The sequence below is a fragment of the Rhipicephalus microplus genome, chromosome 5 (genome assembly GCF_043290135.1).
Source record: "Rhipicephalus microplus isolate Deutch F79 chromosome 5, USDA_Rmic, whole genome shotgun sequence".
Classification (NCBI taxonomy): domain Eukaryota; kingdom Metazoa; phylum Arthropoda; class Arachnida; order Ixodida; family Ixodidae; genus Rhipicephalus; species Rhipicephalus microplus.
The window spans coordinates 197,093,524-197,115,936 of NC_134704.1; the positions used below are offsets into that span (position 1 = coordinate 197,093,524).

At 46.9% G+C, this 22,413-nt stretch overlaps 1 long non-coding RNA gene across 1 annotated transcript; it reads left to right on the plus strand.

The window, feature by feature from the left end:
- The first annotated feature begins 18,420 nt into the window (after positions 1 to 18,420).
- Positions 18,421 to 22,178, plus strand: LOC142818082 (uncharacterized). The gene is made up of 2 exons (XR_012895548.1): positions 18,421 to 18,630; positions 18,757 to 22,178. It is a non-coding gene; the product is annotated as an uncharacterized LOC142818082 (long non-coding RNA).
- The last annotated feature ends 235 nt before the right edge of the window (positions 22,179 to 22,413 follow it).

The window sequence follows — 22,413 nt, forward strand, 5'->3', positions numbered from 1 at the left end:
TCACGGCTGCATTCCTGTTATGTTTAGTCGTTACGTGTATTTCGTGTTCCCTTAGGTACTCGATCCTATTACTTATCCATAGACCAGGATATTTGCATTTATCTGTTATCTCTAGTGTGACCTCCTGTATTCTAAGCTCACTACCTTCATTATCATTAAAAATCATGACTGCTGATTTTTCTTTGCTGAATCTGAAACCTAACCTATCTCCCTCATTACCGCGGATGTCCATCAATGTCTGCAAATCTTCCTTGTTGTTGACCATTAGCACTATATCATCTGCGTACATTAATGCTGGTATAATGAAGGAATGATGACAACAAAAGGGAACAGCAAGCATCATCACATAGTACGGCCCCACGAGATCGGCGCTCGAGTTCCTCCATCTTCCTCGTCCTGTCGCTATTTCGAACCTTCCACCTGCGCGTTGGGTTTGCTGAATAAACCTCTTTACATTTGGTGAATCGTGCTGGGTAACCACATCGCCTACAACCAGGAACTCCGATCCCGCACCCTGCCGTCGAATGCAAGTTGACGCTGCCCAACAAACAATACTTCTCGCCGCCGCTGCTTGCCCCGGCCTGGTTCATCAGCGAGATCCCCCGATCTTTGCCGGTACTGAAGACCAGGACGTCGAGGACTAGCTGTCGTCATACGAGAAAGTCAGTGGACCCAACAGGTGGGATGACGCTGCTAAGTTAGGCGCTGTCAATTTTTATCTAACCGACGTGGCCAAGCTGTGGTATACGAACCACGAAACCGAGCTCGCGAATTGGTCCGCCTTCAAGGAGGCGATATGTGCCGTTTTTGGTCGTCCTGCCTTACGGAAGCTACGCGCCGAACAACGTCGGCGCGCACGGGCACAGCAGCCAGGTGAAACTTTCACATCATTTATAGAAAATGTGATTGATCTCTGCCGGCGCGTCAATGCTTCCATGGGCAAGAGTGCAAAGATACAGCAATTATGAAGGGCGTCGACGATAACGTTTTTCAGATGCTTCTCGCGAAGTCTCCTGGCACTGTGGCAGAAGTAGTGACTTTGCGCCAAAGCTATGATGAATTTTGGAGGCAACGAGCTTAGACGCGACGCTCATTCCAGACAATCTAACCAGTGACCACACTCACGTTATGACTGATCAGACAAACCTTCTCGCACAAATGAAAGACTTCGTGCGAAAGGAAGTGGCTCGGCAGCTTTCTCTGCTGCCTTTTGCTCAACGCCAGGCGATCTCGCACCAACAGCCACTGCGACACCCACCACTATTGGCTCCCATGCTCTGATATGTGGTCCAGGAGCAGATTTACGAGGCTATGCCGGTGCCCTTGCAGCAGCCCCCCGTCGCCGCGCCTCTTACTTACGCTGAGGCACTAAAGCGGCCGCAGCCACACCACCCCCGCCGTTCCAGGGACTGCCGTATACCTAAGCCCCGACTCAGCCGTCCACCGCCTGGGTTCCTCCCATGCCATCACAGCCTCAACTCACCCGTCTGCCGCATGGGCTGCTCCCCTCGTCGCCAATACTTGGAGAACGCGCGATAACCGGCCTATCTGTTTTACGTGCGGCGGCCCTGGCCATATCGCCCGTCACTGCCGTGGTCGCGTGCCGGGATACACAGACACCCGGACACAGAACAGCTTCACGGATCTTCCTCCATCCCGTCTGGAAAATTCTGACCCTCAGTCAAGCTCGTCTTCGCGGGAATGTCCGCGTACTATGTCTGGTCGCTCACCTTCACCCCGTCGTCGCTCCCTGTCACCCATGCATCGTCGGGAAACTACACGAGGGAAACTAACCGCCGCAGTTCAGGAGGCAAGAACTGCACTGTGGAAATGCTCAAGTCCTCGGACATTGCCGTCAAATATTGTCGAAGTTTTTGTAAAAGGTACTCGAGCATATGCTCTAGTGGATACTGGTGCTGCCGTTTCCGTGATAGACGCTAAACTTTGCCGCAAGCTCCGAAAAGTGACGACGCCTCTTAATAAGATGTCCTTGCAAACAGTGAATGGGGACCCGGTTCAGCCTGTAGCCGCCTGTACTGTCCGACTGATGATCGCGAAGGACCACTACACTGTTGAGTTTATTGTCCTTTCGTCATGCTCACACGACATCATACTTGAATGGGATTTTTATCGCGTAACCATGCCGTTATTGATTGTGCAAGATCGGACCTGTAACTTTTCCCGTTTTACGACCAACCAACCAGCCGCATTCAGCCCGCCGTACACAAACTCGTCGCGAAAGAAGGCACTGAAATTCCTCCGACAGCAGCCGTGTGACTGTGACCCCGTGTTCTGTAACGGCATTAGGAACGAAACTGCATTCTTTGAACCACCAAGCCTCTTCCTTAGCCGGAGATCACTTCTTCTGCCTTATTCAACCCTCTCTATTTCTGAAGGAAACAGTGCTCTTTGCCTCATCAATCTCCTTCCGTATAACGTCGAACTGTTTCAAGGTGAATCTCTTGGACACGTGCATGCCATTGATAAAGAACAAATTTTTACCATGCCACCAGATTGTTCCGGTGACTACGACGCCATCAGTGCCCTCAACCCTTCCAATATACCACCTCCTGAGCTTTTCGATTCATCGATTGCCGACGGACTATCGCCATCGGAACGCTCTGAGCTCCTTCAGCTGCTCTACCAGTTTCGTGAATCCTTTGACGTTGCTCAACCTACCCTTGGCCGAACTTCAAATTTTTTTTCACTGCATCGACACAGGTTCCAACGCGCCAATACGACAGCGACCATACCGTGTTTCCGCCACGGAATGTCAGGTTATCACCGAACAGGTTGACGATATGCTCAAGCGCGACGTTATCCGACCTTCCCAAAGTCCATGGGCATCACCTGTCCTTCTTGTTAAGAAGAAGAGTGGTACAATTTGCTTCTGCGTTGATTACAGGTGCTTAAATAAGATCACTTGCAAAGACGTATACCCTTTGCCCAGGATTGATGACGCCGTTGATTGCTTACAATGTGCCGAGTTTTTTTCGTCGTTAGATTTGCGTTCGGGGTATTGGCAGGTGCTCTTAACAGATGGTGATCTTCCAAAAAACAGTCTTCGTGACACCAAACGGTCTATATGAGTTCAATCTAATGCCATTCGGCCTCTGCAATGCGCCGGCCACATACGAGTACATGATGGACTCGGTTCTGCGGGGCTTGAAATGGAACATATTGTCACGTTTCTTAAGGCAAACTTGGTATAATCGGTTTGTTGAGTCAACTAGCCAAGCAGCAGGTCAGATAGATTGTCTTTGTCTTCTTTCACACCTGGATCTCACCCAAGCATATCATATGGCAATAGTCCCCCCTTTGAAAGCATCGACTCGATCCTCGTAAAGAAAAAAATGAAGGCATACACACGCAGATATAGAGAACCAAAAGAAGGAGAGTGCCAGTACTCGCAGCGCAAATGAGGAAGTTTCGCCAATGCTTGCGCCAAGCGCAAGAAGAAAAAAGGCATAAGAACACAGGAGAACACAAACAGCAGCAGCAGCGCAATGTCACGGCATGTCGCAACACGTGAGCCACAAGGGCTACTGTGTGAAGTAGGGATTCAGCCGAACGACATGCACGGTTTCGGACCGAAGCTGTCGACGAGAAGACGCTGCGCCATCCGGAAATACCTCGCAGGTAAGATCTGTGATACGTATAAGAACCTTGTACGGTCCAAAATAATGGCTTAAAAGTTTTTCGGATAAGCCTGGTCGCCGGACAGGGATCCACACCCACACTCGGTCTCCAGGGTAGTAGGTGACGTTTCGATGGCAGAGGTTGTAACGTCGTGCATCTGCATCTCGTTGGTGACTGGTGTTTATGCGAGCTAGCTGACGAGCTTCTTCGGCGTATTGAGTGTATTGCTCAGCGTCTGGAGAGAGTTCATGACTTTGGTCGCACGGAAGCATAGCATCGAGCATGGTTCGCACGTTGCGTCCGTAAACATGTCGGAAATGCGGGAATCGCGTTGTTTCTTGCGTTGCCATATTGTATGCAAACGTGATGTATGGAAGAATCTCGTCCCAGGTTTTGTGTTGTACGTCCACATACATTGACAGCATGTCCGCTATGGTCTTGTTAAGCCTCTCTGTCAGTCCATTCGATTGCGGGTGATAAGCCGTCGTTTTTCAATGACTTGTTCAGGTTAGTTTAAAAATGTCCTCCACCATTCGTGCTGTAAATGACGTCCCTCTGTCCGTAATCACGTATGACGGGGTACCATGCCGTAGGACGATTTGGTGCACGAAGAACTGTGCGACTTCAGAGGACGTGCCACTGGGTAACGCTTTTGTTTCAGCATAACGAGTAAAATAATCTGTCTCAACTATAATCCATTTGTTTCCAGAGGACGACTAAGGGAAGGGTCCGAGAAGGTCCATTTTCCACGAAGTCAAACGGTGTCTGTGGTGATGCGATCGGCTGGAGCAGGCCTGCGGGTCTCACAGGCGGAGCCTTGCGACGCTGGCACTAACGGCAGCCTTTCACACATCGATGTACACTAGCTGATGGTCGCGGCCAGTAATACTGTTGGCGTACTCTGGCGAGAGTTCGCGAATAGCCCAAATGTCCTGACGTGGGCTCGTCGTGGCACGCAAGGAGAATCTCGTCACGCATTTCGGTAGGAACAACGAGTAGGAAGGCTTTGTCGCTACCACGGGCGTTTTTCTTCTAAAGAATGCCTCTTCTTAGACAAAAAGGGAACAGTTCGCGAGCAATGTATTGAGAGACCTGAGAGCTCCGACCTTCCAGGGAATCAATAGCTGGGCGTAATTCGTCGTCTTCCCGCTATTTTGACATAAATTCGGAATCGCTGACTGCGCCGAGAAAGGCATCTTCATCCTCGGAGCCCGTGACATCGTGCCCTACAGGCGCTCGAGAAAGCGCGTCGGCATCTTCGTGTTTGCGCCCTGACCTGTACACAATCGTAATATCGAACTCCTGCAAACGCAAACTCCCCCGAGCGAGACGGCCAGATGGATCTCTGAGATTTGCCAGCCAGCAGAGCGAGTGGTGGTCAGTCACCACTTTGAAGGGGCGACCGTAGAGGTAAGGCCGAAATTTGGTCGTCTCCCATACGACTGCGAGGCATTCTTTTTTCGATGTAGAATAGTTGGTCTCGGCTCGAGAAAGAGTACGACCTGGCATAAGCTATTGCATGTTCAACGCCACCGTGTCATTGTACAAGGACAGCGCCAAGGCCGGCGTTGCTGGCATCTGTATGAATTTCTGTAGCAGCGTCCTCATCAAAATGGGCAAGAACAGGGGCTGTTTGCATTCTCTGTCGTAGCTCTGTGAACGCTGCATCTTGTTCTGCGCTCCAAGTAAAAGGCATGTCATCTCGGTTGAGTCGCGTTAGAGGATCAGCTATCTTCGAGAAGTTGGCGATAAATCGGCGATAATACGCGCACAAGCCGAGGAAACGGCGTACTGCTCTTTTATCTGATGAAACAGGGAAGGCGGCGACAGCAGCAGTTTTGTCTGGATCAGGTCGCACTCCATCCGCACTAATGACATGTCCCAGAAATTTCAGCTCTTCATAGCCGAAATGGCATTTTTGGGGTTTTAGCGTCACTTTAGCTGTGCGAATGGCTTCCAGAACCTTTCTCAGACACTTAAGATGTTCTTCGAAGCTCTCGGAAAATATGACCACATCATCGAGGTAGACAAGGCAGCTTTGCCACTTCAAGCCAGCGAGAACTGTGTCCATCATCCTCTGAAAAGTGGCTGGGGCAGAACAGAGGCCGAAGGGAAGAACTCGGAATTCGTAAAGTCTGTCTGGAGTCACAAACGCGGTTTTTTCTCGCTCTTGTTTATCCACTTCAATTTGCCAATGGCCACTCTTTAGATTGATGGACGAAAAATACTTCGCGCGTAGTAACCTGTCCAGAGAGTCGTCGACCCGTGGAAGCAGGTAAACGTCTTTTTTCGTGACGCTAATAAGCTTCCTGTAGTAAATACAAAATCGCAGCGTTCCGTCTTTTTTCTTCACTAGAACGACTGGCGAGGACCAAGGGCTGCTTGATGGTTGAATAATCCCGTCATCGAGCATATCTTTTACTTGTGTCTGAATAGCCACACGTTCTTTGGAAGATACGCGATAAGGCTGCTGCCGGACGGGGCGGACGTCATCGTCGGTAATAATTCGATGCTTGGCGATGTGTGTTTGACGGACTTTAGAAGAAAATACGAAGCAAGACCGAAACTCCCTTAAAAGGTCATGTGCAGCCTTTCTCTTGTCCGACAGCGTCGAATTAATGTCGATGTGGTCTAAAAATTTCTCATCCTCATGCGTTTCCTCGGACGCGAAGAACTCCGTGACGTCGGCAACAGGGTCTCCATAGGCTACGGTGGTTCCGCGGAAAAGATGCCGGTGCTCGTAGTTGAAGTTCGTAACTAGTATTTGTGACTGTCCGTTACGGACACGCACAACACTTCCGGCGGCGCATACACCTTGGAGTAGCAGAAGGGATAGGTTGCTTTCAGCCACTACGACACCGTCACGGAGGTCTTCACAAGTGACTTCGATGGGAACAGTCGCTCGAGGCGGCAGCGTCACACTGTCGTCAGCAACACGCAGCGCAGGTCTACGGCAGTTATCAGCGTCTCGATCTGTTGCGCCTTGAGTCTAGAAGGTCACGAGGCACTCACGGAGATTTATGATGGCACCGTATTCCCGAAGGAAGTGCATGCCGATAATCAGCTGACGTGAACAGTCGCGAAGAACGAGGCAGCTGAGCACAAACGTTGACGCACGAATTTTCACTCTTGCCGTACAGCGACCCAGCGGTGTTAGAACGTGTCCTCCAGCAGTTCTAATTCACGTTCTATTTCACGGCGTAATCACTTTCCTGAGATCTTTCGCTAGCCTCCCGCTGATAATCGAATAGTCTGCACCAGTGTCTATCAATGCATTGACCTAAAAACCATCAATCAGCACAGGTATGTCAAGTGACACGCGGTCATTGGGTTCAGATGTGGATTTCGGCGTTTCTTCGGTACTGCGATTATTCTCTGATGAAATGTCTTCCGCGTTGCGTGCAAGCGTTGATGGGAGGTCTTCCGCACTTTGAGTCTCAGCGACCTTGCCCTCGAAGGCCGCTGCCTTCAGTTTTCCCAACGAGGGCTCGGAGAGCGTTCCCGTGCCGTCACCTCGAAACGTGACCCAGTTGCTGCGGGTCTCCTCGGAGATGGTGACCGCGATTGCCTTTGCGCGCGATTGCGCTGTTGCGCGAAATACCCTTCGATATCCCTCGGCCTTTGACTAATTTTGGGGACGAGGTGCATTGACGGAAAATTCACGCAGGCCAAGTTGCCGGCATGGGCACTCGCGGTAAATGTGACCAGCCTCACCGCAATGATAGCAGAGGGGTCGTCTGTCCAGCGTACGCTAGCGATCAGACTTGCGCGTTGGTGCACGGCGACCATCGATGTCGAAACCAGCGTGCGCTGACTGAAGCGACTGACGGCATCAATGTCTGGATCGGGACATATGACATTGTCTGGATCGGGACGTGCGGCACTGTCTGGATCGGGACGTGCGGCACTGTCTGGGTCGGGACTCCTTGACCAGAAAGAGGCGTGGCAGATCGCAAAGCTTCCGCGTACGTACGACGGCGATTTTCAGTAGACACAGGAGCTGTTTCCGGATCAAAACGATGGGCGTGCAGCACCTGCTGGACCTCGTCACGGATGACAATGGTGATAGAACCAACATCGATGTGCCTTGTCGCGTACATCTTTTCTATTTATTCCCGGACGACAGATCGGATGATCTCGCGAATCTATTCGGGGCTCTTGCTCCCAGGGGTGGCGAAAATTTCGGGAGTTGAGGCGGCATTCACTTGACGGTCAAACAGGGCAGACCGTTGGTGCAGTACTTGCTCCCTTGTTGCCGCTTCAGTAAGGAACTCAGCAACACTCTTGGGGGGACTACGCACCAAACCAGCAAAACGTTGTTCCTTCACACCACGCATGAGGTGGCGCAACTTTTTTTTCTTCTGCCATAGCAGAATCCGCTCGCTTGAAAAGCCGTGTCATGTCCTCGACGTGCATCGAAACGGTCTCGTTTGGCATCTGGATGCGTGATTGTAGTGCACGCTCCGCCTGTTCGCGGCGGTCGGGATTCCTGTAGGTCCCCAGAAGGTGACGCCGGAACTCGTGCCAAGATGTCAGAACATCATCCCTGTTCCAAAACCACGCCTTGGCCCCGTCATTTAGGAAAGTGTACACGTTCCGGAGCTTCGCGGCATCATCCCAGTAATTTATCGCTGCGACACGTTCAAACTCACTCAGTCAGTCGTCAACATCTTCATGCTGCTCTCCCTGAAAGGGGCTAGGCATGAGTGGGTTCTGGACGGTGCAGTAGATCGGCGTGGAAGTTGTCGGAGCTTGCACGGGATCTTGTGCCGAAGTGATAGTCGCTGCGTCAGTGGTTGGTGTCTCATGTGGTAGGCCTCGTTGGCGGTGGCTTACTCTGTGAACAGGAGTGTCCACGGGTGCAGGGCTTGTGTTCCGGCTGCTGGGCGGGGTCTTGGGCATTGGGTTGATCGTGAGACGTTGTACCCAGCACCTCCACCAGTTTGTCACGTTTCTTAAGACAAACTTGGTATAATGGGTTCGTTGAGTCGACTAGGCAAGCAGCAGCTCAGACAGATCGTCTTTGTCTTCTTTCACTCCTGGATCTCACCCAAGCATATCATGTGGCAATATGCCTCTGCTACCTCGACGATATCGTCGTCTTTGCACCCGATTTCGAAACACATCTTGTACGCCTGAAACATGTCCTCACGTGTCTGAAGAATGCGCAGCTCTAACTCAATCTCAAGAAATGCCACTTTGCTGCTCGGATGCTTACCATTCTCGGTCATGTCGTATCTAAGGATGGCGTTCTTCCCGATCCGGTTAAACTACGCGCAGTCGCTGAATTCCCCAAACTGATGACTGTAAAACAGTTACGCACCTTCGCAGGATTGTGCTCCTACTTTCGTCGGTTTGTGCGCAACTTTGCCTCCATAATTGCCCCTTTGACCCAATTTTTAAGCAGTGCCAACGACATCTCATCATGGTCTTCCGAATGTGATCACGCATTTACCACTCTTCGCCATCTCCTGACATCACCACCTATATTGCGCCACTATGATCCCACGGCTGCAAGTGAAATCCATACAGACGCCAGCGGTGTCGGTCTCGGTGCAGTTCTCACTCAACGCGAGCCTGGATCCCCTGAGTATGGCGTCGCCTACGCCAGCAGAACGTTAAACTAGGCTGAGGAAAACTGCAGTGTTACCGAAAAAGGTGCTTAGCCATACTTTGGGCGATTGTGAAACTTCGCCCATACTTATATGGCCGCACCTTTGCTGTAGTTACAGACCATCATGCCTCATGTTGGTTGTCGTCACTGAAGGATCCATCAGGTTGCCTTGCTCGTTGGGCTCTGCGACTTCAAGAGTATGACATCCGCGTCGTGTACCGTTCCGGCCGCCAACATGCCGATGCTGATGTGCTCTCGCGATCACCACTATCCACTGAGGCTGCCTCGATATCTTCTATAGAACACGCGCTGTCCGCTCTTGGCATCGACACAATGACCTCTGCACAGCGCGACGATTCATGTATAACTTCGCTTCTGGTCGTCTTACCTGGGGTACCAACACTTCCCACCACTCGAGCAATGCGACGCCAGGCTTCGCACTTCACCATTCGAGGTGGCCTCTTGTACCAGCGCAATTACTCACCAGACGGTAGTAAGTGGCTGCTCGTTATTCCCCGAAAGCTGTGCTCTACAATATGTGCATCATTTCACTCCGACCTGCAATGCGCTCACGCCGGTGTCTTCAGACTTACGAATGTTTAAGGACGCGGTACTACTGGCGTGGGATGTTTACTTCTGTTCGCCAGTTTATTCGTGGCTGCCACGATTGTCAACGACAAAAACAGCCACCGAATGCAGGAGCACCTCCACTACAGCCGCTTGCGTGCCCTGACCGCCCATTCGATCGCGTCGGAATTGACCTTTATGGACCACTGCCATTGACCACTGCACGTAACCGGTGGGCTATCGTTGCTGTAGATCACCTGACACGGTACGCTGAAACCGCTGCTCTTCCTACGGCGACCGCTCAGGACGTCGCATCTTTCATCTTCCATCGGTTTGTGTTGCGTCACGGCCCTCCTCGCGAGCTCCTCAGTGACCGGAGCCGTGTATTTCTATCTGACGTAATCCAAGCACTTCTCTGTCAGTGCCATATTGTACACCGGATGAGTACTGCTTACCACCCTCAGACGAATGGCCTGACTGAGTGGTTTAATCGGACTCTGCGTGGCATGCTCGCGACGCATGTGGCATCTGACCAAACGAACTGGGACCTGGTTCTTCCGTTTGCGACCTACGCGTAAAACACCGCTACTCAAGTCACCACCGGCTTTTCCCCATTCTACCTTCTATACGGACGTCAACCATCACACACAATGGACACTTTGCTGCCATACGCGCCAGATGTATCTGAGTGCACGACCGTGTCTGAAGCGGCCCGTCTCGCCAAAGAATGCCGCCAACTAGCGAAGAAGTTTATTTCGGCTGACCATTAACGCCAGAAAAAGGCCCGCGATGACAACCACCTTCCTGCCGCAAAGTTCGCCCCTGGAAGCCTTGTATGGCTGTATGTACCACCCTATGCACCTGGTTTGTCTACCAAGCTACTTTCAAATTACCGTGGTCCATACCGCGTGGTAGAGCACACATCGCCCGTCAATTACGCCATTGAACCGCTTACGCCACTCCGTGATCATCGTCGGCGTGGACACAATATTGTTCACGTGGACCGCTTGAAGCCGTACTTAGACCCGCTCGTTTCCACCTGTTAGATCGCCAGGGTGGCTCGATCTTTCCCGACGGGGGCAATTATAATGAAGGAATGATGATAACAAAAGGGAACAACAAGCATTATCGCAGAGTAAGGCACCACGAGATCGGTGCTCGAGCTCCTCCATCTTCCTCGTCTTGTCGCTATCTTGAATCTTCCACCTGCCCGTTTGGTTCGCCCAATAAACCTCTTTACACTGGTAGTGCCTGATCAATGAGTTTTCCTTGTTTGACAAAAGAGAGGTTGAAGCCAAGTCCACTTACCTCTAATTTGGCCTGTAATCCTGATAGGTCCGTCATGAATAACGAGGGTTACAAAGGACACCCCTGTTTAATCCCCCGTTTCACCTTTGCGGGCTTGTATACCTGTTTTTTCAACTTTATAACTACCTTGTTACTTTTACAGATTAGTGACTCCATCTTCCACACCTAGTGTGTCCAGTATTCCTCACAAGCCCTCTTGAACCACGCTATCGTATGCTCCGTTGATATCGAAAAATGCTAGCCACTGGGGCCTGTGTCCCTTTTCTGCTGTTTCGATGCACTTCGCCAGTGAGAACAGATTGTCTTCCAACCTCCTGTGTTTCCGAAACCTATTCTGAAGTTCCCCCAGCACCCCCTCATCCTCTCTCCATGCTTGCAGTCTTTCTTTTATAATCTGCATCGCCAGCCCGTAGACCATTGATGTCCCAGTTATAGGACGGCAGTTGTTCATGTCAGCTTTGTCCCCCTTTCCTTTTAGATCATGCTCATCCTTCTATAAGTTTCCATCTATCGGGGACTTCACCATCGATTATTCTTTTGCTCACTGCCTCTATCAAGGTCTGCTTAGACTTTGAACCCAATGCTTTTATCAGCATAATTGGAATTCCACCGACTCGCATGCTGTCTACTCGGAAATATTTCGCCCAGCGTCGGAAGATGTTACAGCTGCTGCTACTCAAAGCATCATTCATAGGCATGAAAAAGCCGACAGGCAAGTAGAAATTATTTGGACGCCGGGGCATACGGGTGTGCCCGGGGGCAATACGGCGGCACACGCCGCTGCTGCTTCCGAAGGTGGGTCGACCAATCTTTCTCTCCACCACCCCTCAGAGTGAACCCGTATGAGCTCTTAAGTCAAATGACTCCCTCGGTAGTCACAATGCACTACGAACGCACGTCCCTGCGTCATGCTAGTAAAAAACGCATTGTGCAGGTTACCCCACCAGTGCTATTTTCCAGCAAATGTCCGCTTTCACGCTCCCAAGAAGTCTTCATTAATAAGGTCTACGCAAATTATGCATACACACGGTACTCCTTAGCAAAATGGCGACAACAGGTCATTGCGGCTGTGATGTGCAATCACTGTGGGCTGCGCTGCCATGCAGACCTTCACCACTTACTGTGGCAGTGTTGCGCATTTGAAAAAATGGCGAATGGCCATACAAGCTTTGCAAACCACAAATTATCGCGAAGCGCTCCTTACGGACCCGGATACGCAGTTATTATTTGCCCAATATGGAAGTCAGAACGGCCTGATCAGAGTGGTTTAGGGGGTCCGACAAACCACAGTTCAGACACCAATACCTCCTCAGTACCAGTGATGGTGAATACAATAAGTGTAAAACCCGTGAGACTGTGAACTAGTAGTGTAGTTAGAAAGTCCTGCTTATCCCCACACAGCTCCTGTGCCTCCCTTTTTTTCAATAAAGGACTTTGCATCCATCCATCCATCTATCCATCCATCTAGACCTGTTGATGTACTACTATGAACCCTCTTCTCAGCCCTTTCCCACTCTGTTTGTGAAAATGGAGCCACTGCGCCACTCAATTCATCCTTGTTTATTGTGGTGCATAAAGCACTTCTTTGTTGAAATTTTTCTGTCACCCTTGTTCTTATACTCATGGTCACACGCAGGCATTTAGCTTATCATCACTACCTCGAGCCATTGCATATTGGAACGATCTTCCGGATCATGTTGTATCCAATTCTAACCGTAAAACTTTTCGTGATAACCTGATTTCGTGTCACTCTAATATGGTATAACGCTGTTGCACCTTGATTTTTGTAATGTTATATATATATATGTATATATATATATATATATATATATATATATATATATATATATATATATATATATATATATATATATATATATATATATATATATATATATATATATATATATATTCGTCTGTTTTTCTCTTGTATTGTTTCGTCTGTATACTGATGCCCCCCTTACTCAATGCCCTTCAGTGATCCTGTAAGGTATTTTGAATGAATAAATAGAGAAATAAATAAATTCAATAGATTCGTCCCCTTCTAGCATAGTACCTTGAGCTGTAGTTATAAACGTCTGCTCTAGGCTCATCTCCTTTCTTAGGGAGTTTAGATGGCTCCAAAATTTTGCAGCTGGCTTTCTATGCTTTTTATGTACTTCTGCCTGCCACTGAGCCCCATTTATTCTAATCTTTTCATTGATCACAAAGGATGCTTCCTTTCTACAGCTTAGAAAGATGTCCCATTTTCTTTCAACATCATCTGTCGGTTCATCCCGCTGCTTAGCATGTCTGTGTTCCCTAGAGGCTTCCTGACGCTTTGCTATGGCTCTCTTAACTTCCTCATCCCACCAACTCTTGGGCTTGTGTCTTCTTTTCTGGGGTGACTTGTCACGTGCCTTAGCAAGCTTTAGCTCAAACAGTCTAATTAGATTCGTGTATGTATACATTGTTTTATTATTCTTAGTGGTTACAATGTCGATTTTAGTAGCTATTTTTATTTGCCTTTTTGAATAAAAATTTTCCTGTAGTTACTCATCTTGTCTCCTTCCCACTTTCACTGCTCACTTTTGCTGCCCAGCGAGTGAAGCGCCAGCATGCACTTTCTGGTATTGGCGCCTGCCACTAAGCGTCCTGTGGCGCTGCAACTTACCCCATTGTAGAGTTTTTGTATATGCTACCTTTAGGTAGCAGATACAGCAACTCTACCCCATCGGCACCGGTTGCTGGCGGCCGGAACATGAGCCACCGCAATTTTTTTTTTTTTGTCGTCTGCTCGCGCGATGCTGGGAGAAAAGCAGCAATGTTTACGCGTGCATACACTCTGAACGATTAAAAAATGAATAAAAGCCTCTTTTTGAATAAACTTGGTATAATGACGAAAAGTATAATGACGATCTTTTTCTACCATCTGCTCGTGCCGAGCTGCGACAGAAGCGTGCAGGTAGGTGCAGTTTGTACACCAGCGAAGCGAGGTTTCTTGGTGCAAATGAACCATCGCGATGGTGGTGTGCTGCGTGCCTTTATGCGAATCAAGGCAAGGGAAGACTCCCGATGTCACTTTTCATAAGTTCCCAGTCACCGAGATCCATAAAAAGTTGATCAAGGTGATTTCTGGAAAGGGTAAGTCTGCTCTATTAGGCGTTGTCTGGCACGCTGAAAATGTAATGTGTTGTAAAAGACTACGTGTCTCTAAAAGAGTGAGTTGCTGGGCTGGTTTGTGGTGCGTGACAGACTGAGACACATATTAGCGCAAAAAAAGAATATTAAACCGACAACCCCAAGAAACGAAACGACGGCGCGCTATACTCACTACTGTTTATTAGCAGAAAAAAAGGAAATATGACAAGAGTGCACATATGGAAGCCATGTCACTACATGTGGTTGTGCAACTATATTTTCAAACACACTCATTGTGGGAAGATGCAACTTCTTTGAGATTGCTTTGGTAGCTTAATTACCTTACCAAAAAAGAGCAGAGATGTTGCATAAGTGAATGTATATCCTCTGTCACCTAGTTCGCCGCGCACTTGATTTCATGCGCTACCGCGTCCGATATAAACGTGTTAGTTTACCCGTCTACGTGCATGCATGACAAAAGGAAATATACGTGAAACCTTTTTTTCTAATGAAAAGTTGTGAGGAGCGCGTGTACTTGTCAACTTTCTGTTGGTCATCCATTTTATTTCGTGCGAATGTATCTCAGCCAGTTACGTGTGTCACATGGTTAACGAGGAGAAGTAATACGCTAACTTTATGACTGTGTTTTGTTCATTTCGCCACTATGGTATAAACTTCTGATTGCATGATATACTCCTTACAAAAGCACAAGAAATTTTGTATTTTATCCACAATAATTCACTGAGTGTTCATCCTACTTGTTCATTTCAAGGTGCTGCAGTGACGTTTGGCTCCCAAGTGACAGGTCGAAGGTGTGCACTTTGCTCCAACCGACTATAAGCCGAGACTGAAGATAAAAAGACTGAGAGTGGATGATGTGCCGTCAGTGTTTCCACACTACCCAAAATACACGGTGCCACCCGTAGCAAAAGTCCGCCGCACCTTGAAACGTTCAAATGTTCAGTAGCATGAACCCTGCCCAAAGAAAAAAAAGGTAACTAACAATGTTTAATGCTTGACGTCTCCCCACGGCTCTTGCTTACATATTGGATCAATGAAAACGAATTTCAAGGAAAAGCGTATACCAGAACGCAATTTTTAATGCGGGAAAAAAAACAGGCTCAGCCCCGGCGCAGCAGAGCTTGACATCGAGCGACATGCCATCCGCAAACACAACTGCGGGACCATCCTCGAACGTTATGCACCCTCCCATCGAGTTGGAACAAAAAATCGCCTGAAACTGCACTTGGCGAGAAAGACAAAAATGACCGACGCTCTTTGACAACGCAAACAACTATAACCAGCCAGAAGATGCGCCGTGTGATGATTTCTGCAAAATCATTGCACCAGAAATGCCAAACCATGGCAAAAAAAAAAACAGCTGAATCAAAAGCGCAAATAGCCAAGCTGAACCAAGAGGTTGCACAGGTTAAGCTGCTCTCCAAAACAGCATACGCTGCAGTCTTGCAGGTAAAGTTGCTTGCATGCGCAATGTTTGCAATAATTAGATACACGTACGCTCTTACCTGACAATTCGGTAAGATTGTCAGTATTGTCTCTGTTTCTAGGACAACCTGCCGACAAACGACCCAAAAGCACTCTTTCTAAACGAACAAATTTCTTGTTTGGGTAAAAAACACCACCAGTGGTCTGAGACTACAATACGACAAGACGCATGTTATGGCATGCAAAATCTCCGTGTGGGTATGAGAAGCTGCGCGAGTCCGGGTGCCTCACGTTGCCAAGTCGATCTACTTTAAAGAGGTATACAAGAGCCTGCAGTGGCGAAGTTGTGTCTTCACTTATGAAACAACGACTTCATCAAGAATCAGCCTCGTTGACCAACCGCGTAAGCAGAATTTTTCGGTGCCAATGTTTGCTATACTGGCAGTAATACTATCTTCTTTTAGGAGAAGAAAGGGTCTCTTATATTTGACGAAATGGCAATTAAGTAAGTCGCAACATATGTCAAGAACGCTAACCGCGTGCACGGTCTTGTGGAGCTGGGAGGATTGGAAAAGGAGCTTGGAACGGAAAACGAACTCGCTACCTAACTTCTCGCCTTCATTTTTCGTTGGCCTCTCCAACCACTACACGTAAGTTTTCACCTTCTACAGTTTTTTTTGTTAGAACTGGATCATTAATTAAGTGTTTTACGTTGTGTAATGTTTAGAATTACAGTCGGGTATTATTTCCCGAGGTCGACAACAGGATAGTAGCTTCACCATTTGACAATGCATGACCTAAAGTACGTCGAAGACGTTGGCTTTGAGGTGGTCAGACTCGTGGCAGACAACCACTCTTCGAACTGCAAGATGCTTTCCATACTGAGCAATGGCCCCATCCAACAAGTAGTACCGTAAGTGTCCTTATCTTGTTCTTTTAAAGTTGTTATGTGCGAAATTGTGTTTGCATTGTGTAACTTCAGGAAGTGGCTACCCCCATTTCACAAGCACGTATGTATATATAGCATGCATACACATACTCACACGCAGCTGAGTCGATCAGCAATACAAATATGTGTTTTAGACATCACTTCGCAATGAATGGCTTCCATGAATGTTTTTAATTATCAGAGGCATCCCATAAATAATAACAGGAAGCTGTTTCTGGCGTTCGATCACTGCCATATATTGAAAAACTTGCGCAATCAGCTACTGGGCCCGAACCGCTTACTTTGCAATAGGGGAGGCTATTATAGCCCTAAGTACCTGAGAATGCTGCTCGACATCAACGAAAGGCAAAAGTCCTTCAGCTTAGTCCGGCGCCTTACAAGGAAGTACGTGTTTCCCATGAACTTCGAAAAGATGTATGTTGGAAGGGACATCAATGTGTTTGCAACTGAGGTATGACTCAACTAGTGTGTTCTTAGAAAATATCAACAGTTCACGGAGTGCATTACCAGTATTATTTTTTTTTCTTTCCTTGGTCACATCTACAATGCGTTATCTGCAGCAGTATGAAAGACGATTCGGTGTTTTAGGCTTCGAGGACAGCCTGCCAACCATCCATTTCATGGGCATGATACGCAAGTGGTTCAATATTCACAACATAAAAAGTACGACTTTTTTATGATCAGCAAAGATCCAGATTGGATGCCATTCAGCTCCTCTGATGACGACAGGGGACATCTACTGGCTAATCGTAGGGACCAATAGTTCTTAATTTTCAAATTGTAAACATTCATTTATAGGCTTATGGTTGGAGAACGACTTCCTGTAGTTTTTTTTTTTGCAGCCTGGAAGGAATCAGCACCTCACAAGCGCGCTTTCGTTTCCCTAGAGACCTACGAGGCGCTTCAGATCACCACACTGTCCACTGTGAAGTCCACAAGGTTTCTTCTGGGTTCCAGTTGCTTGTACGTGCTCATAGCGAAGTTCTCTAGCGACCCTGTGGAAGTCCTCTTCTTCACTTTGCGTCAGCTCAACGGCTGTAATGACCAAAGAGATGCTTGGGCAGCATTGTCATCTCTGCAGAAAGTTTTAAGCATGAGCATCATTCATTCATTTGCAAGCGGCAGCACATAAAGAACTGGGGGCCCTCTCGGCTTGTGCCATGCGTTCTGGAGCCCACAGACAGCACAAGCACCGGGGTCTGCTCCATTTTTCTAGCCCAGTTCAATAAATCCACGATAAATGCTTCCAGAACAATATAAATAGAGCTAGAAACGCTGCAGCGACAACATAGTGAACCAGGTGAAGGAGATACGTCGGCAGCCTTCTTCACCACTGCCTCAAATACGCCATTTAAGAAGCAGCAAGGGGAAACGGCTAAAGCGAGAACAGACCACGTGAGGACCACCTTAGAAGATATTCGCCGTGCTATGCGGCCACAGCTTGCAGCTCTGTGGAATTCAAGCAGTTGGTGACTCACACTTAGCAGCAATCACAGCTTTCGTTGTTGTTAATTATTCTTACACGGCAGCTCCATATTTTTTTATTTCTGACCTTTGAATTCTCTTTGATAAGTTATGAAATCCTAGGAAATTTTCTCGCGCACATCTTTTTGTGTTACAAAATGGTATATTTGCGCATGTGTCAGTTTGCCTCTTTCATGTAACCCTTCTTAGATATATCACAGGATTCTACATAGGTCACTTGCCTTTCAAAATGGGTTCAAAATGGGTTCAAATGGGTTCAAAATGGGTTCAAAATGGGTTCAAATGAGTTTGGCAGTAGCGGTGACCGGCGATAGACGCCCGTTCTGACGTGTTCATCTGCATTTTTCACAGGACTCGGCGGCCGACGGAATCTGGCATCGCAAACATTGGGATTGCGTCATGATCTGAGACGCCCCTGCCCCCACCTGTTATCGGCAGTTTGGCAGTAGCGGTGACCGGCGATAGACGCCCGTTCTGACGTGTTCATCTGCATTTTTCACAGGTTCGTCCCTGTCCTGCCGCTGATACCGGTGGTCCTATTCTCTGGATAGCTGGTTCTGCCGCACTGACGAGCGTGGTACCTTGCAACGCCGGCAACTGCTACATTATTCTTCTTTTGGATGTCCAGGACTCGGCGGCCGACGGAATCTGGCATCGCAAACATTGGGATTGCGTCATGATCTGAGACGCCCCTGCCCCCACCTGTTATCGGCAGTTTGGCAGTAGCGGTGACCGGCGATAGACGCCCGTTCTGACGTGTTCATCTGCATTTTTCACAGGTTTGTCTTCACACATTCACACAGTGTTTTCCTTTTCCTATTTTTCTGCTGGTTGCTGCTACTGCCAAACTTGTCGTCGTAGTCATGCTTTTCGAGGTGTATGAGAGATGAGTGTTTCTGAGGAGGACATATGCCTTGCTTGCATGCTTACCCTAGAAACTACTGATGCTAAAGTGAAATGCAAAAAGTGTGGTAATTCTTATCACATCGAACAGTGCTCTGGACTGACTGAGCCGCTTGATAAGACGAGAAGTGGCACCAATTCTCGCAAAAACTATGTGTGTTCCACGTGTAAAACTGGTGCGCCATGCGTCGGTGCAGGTGCCGCTGCTGCGGCTCGTCAGGATTTTAACTTTGCTGTTGCTTTTGCGGAGTTAAGTCAAAAACTTGATTTTCTAATGCCACTAAATGAAAAGATGAACAGCATTGAACAGGCAGTGCAAACAATGTCTGATCATTTCGATACCATTCTGAAGCGATTGGACAGCCAAGATAAACAAATTGAGCAGCTCCGTAAGAGAACTGAACAGTTGGAACGAGCAAGGCCTGACGAGGAACTACACCAGATAAACTCTGACTTGAATGACCTGGAAATGCGTAGCAGGAGCCGAAACTTGGAAATTCATGGGAAACTTTTCAACGAGCACGAGAATCTACTCCAAAAGATAAACGAGATAGCCAGGATGATCCAAGTTCCTGAGGTCAGCGATCACGACCTTGAAGCTTATCATCGCCTTCCGGCGAAGGCAAATAAGACCCCCGCCATTATCATACGTTTTCAAAGCCAAAAGCTGAGGGATATGTGGCTGCAGAAAAGGCGATTACTAAAGGAAAAGGATGCAAACATATACTTTTCGGAAAACCTAACGCGCAGGGCAAGAACACTATTGTGGACTGTGAAGCAATGGGCTCGCGATAATGGCTTCCGTTACGTGTGGTATGCAAACGGGAAAATCTTCATCCGCAGGAAAGATGGCGAACCGTCCCATGTTGTCAGGGACGCGAGTCAGCTGGCTAATTTTACTGTGGTTAGGCACGTCAGCACATAATATGTGAACATCACGTCAAAATGGCTAACAATAGATTCGTGTTGCCTTGCAACATTCGCAGCGTCATGCCTACCGATTGGTTGGGCTCATCAGTGAAATGTTTTCATTTGAATGTACGATCACTGAACAATAAGGCTGATGAACTGCAAATTTTGTTAGACAGTTTTAACCTGTCTTTTGATTTCGTCATGGTATCTGAGTCATGGCTGAGCAGTAGCTTTTGTTTGCCATCATTTTCCACATTTGCCGTCAATCGTAATGTGGGTCGTGGTGGAGGTGTTTGCATTTTCGTTAATAAGAAAATCGAATGTGAATTGATCTCGGAACTTTGTTGCATGTCATCTGCTGTTGAGGTTGTTTCTGTATTGGCAAATAATACCGTTTATTCAGTGTTCTACCGACCACCCAGTGGAGATGTTGACGTATTTTTTGAGTACATTGAATCATATATTTCTTTTACTTCTGCGCATCACTATGATGTCATTATGGGCGGTGATTTTAATATAGACATGATGTCTAATTCTGCCCATGCAATTGATTTTGATGTGCTGTTAAGAAGTTTTGGCTTCAGTATTGTTACTAAGCTTCCTACTCGTATAACTACTAACTCAGAAACACTGATTGACCTGTTTATTACTAATATTAACAATTCTGTTATACATTCAGGGGTAATCTGTTGCGATTTAAGTGACCACATGGGCATTTATTTGTTTTTTCAGAAAAAGCAGCCTAGATCTAAACACACATGTACCCCAATGGTTCAGTACGTCACACCTAATGCTCTTGAAAATTTTCACAGTGAAATGTCACTTATGTCATGGAGTGATGTGTTCAATGAAACTAATGCAGAGGCAGCTTATGAAAAGTTTCTTAGTAAATTCTGCGGTGTTTATAATAGGCACTTTCCGCTAAAAAAGAAACGTACTATGAAAAAGATAAGAAAACCTTGGATATGTAATGAACTTCATACACGCATTAAACAGAAGAATAAACTCTATAACACATACATTGCCTCCAAAAGCACACAGCTGTTTCAAGAGTTTAAAAGCTACAGAAACAAGTTGACCAGTGACATCCGAAATGCCAAAAAGCGATATTATGAAAAACAATTCGAAAATTCATTTCGGCATCCTGATAAACTATGGAAACAAATCCGTTCTCTGGACGCTAATTTCATTGAGGATACGCATTTCGACAAGATCACTCATAAAGGAGAAGATTACACAGGGGAAAAATTAGCTGAGGCATTTAGTTTGTACTTCGCAAGGGATCATTCTACACCACATAACTCACAAGACACCCCTACTGCCAGATGTTCATCTACTCTTTTTCTTGAACCAGTAGGTGAGAGTGAAGTAACGCAAACGTTTCTTGAGCTTTCAAACAGTACGTCATGTGATTTAAACAACATACAAATTCGTCCAGTAAAATATGTCATTGAATTAATCTGTGTGCCGCTTACACATATCTTTAATTTGTGCCTGCAAACAGCTACATTTCCTTCGGCTATGCAAATAGCAAAAGTAATTGTGCTTTACAAAAAGGGAGACAAAAATGACTTTAGCAATTATAGGCCAATTAGTATCCTTCCTGTTTTTTCTAAATGTCTGGAAAAAATCATACTGAAACGCATGGACAAGTTTTTACAATCTAACAATATTATCAATGATTCTCAGTATGGATTTAGAAAAAACCGTTCTACGGAAATTGCTTTGATTCATCAAAAAGAATATATTCTTGATAAATTAGAAAAAAATAAGTTCGTGTTAGGCATTTTTGTAGATTTTACCAAAGCATTTGACTGCATAGTACACAGTATCTTATTTAGAAAATTGGATTTATGTGGTATTAGAGGGCACGCTTTAGATTTAATAAAATCTTATTTATCTCATCGGAAGCAGTACGTTCAAATCAGCAATTTTCAGTCCAAAACGCGTGATATTACAGCCGGTGTGCCACAGGGCAGTATACTTGGGCCTCTTCTCTTTAACATTTATATTAATGATATTGCGAACATTGATGATCAATCCAGGTTTATTATTTATGCGGATGACACTACAATCCTTTTGTCAGCTGATACACACAATGAGCTATCTTCCCGTGGTAACAATGTATTAGGTAAGCTAGAAGTTTGGACAAAGGAAAATGCACTGTCAGTTAATGTAAATAAAACTAAAGCTATAATTTTTAATTCTATTAATAAAAAATCTGATACTTTAGTACATTTGCTGTATAAATCCCAGCCAGTTGAAATTGTCAGGTCAATAAAATCACTAGGAGTTTATTTCACACTACATTTGCAATGGAATGATCATGTCCACAACATTTTATTAAAAGCATCGAGAGCGGTTGGTATACTTTGGCGACATAAATCTGTTTTACCTTTAAAGGCAAAGCTTGCTATATACCACGCTTTATTCCTTTCACACTTGAACTACTGCACGTTAGTGTGGGCGA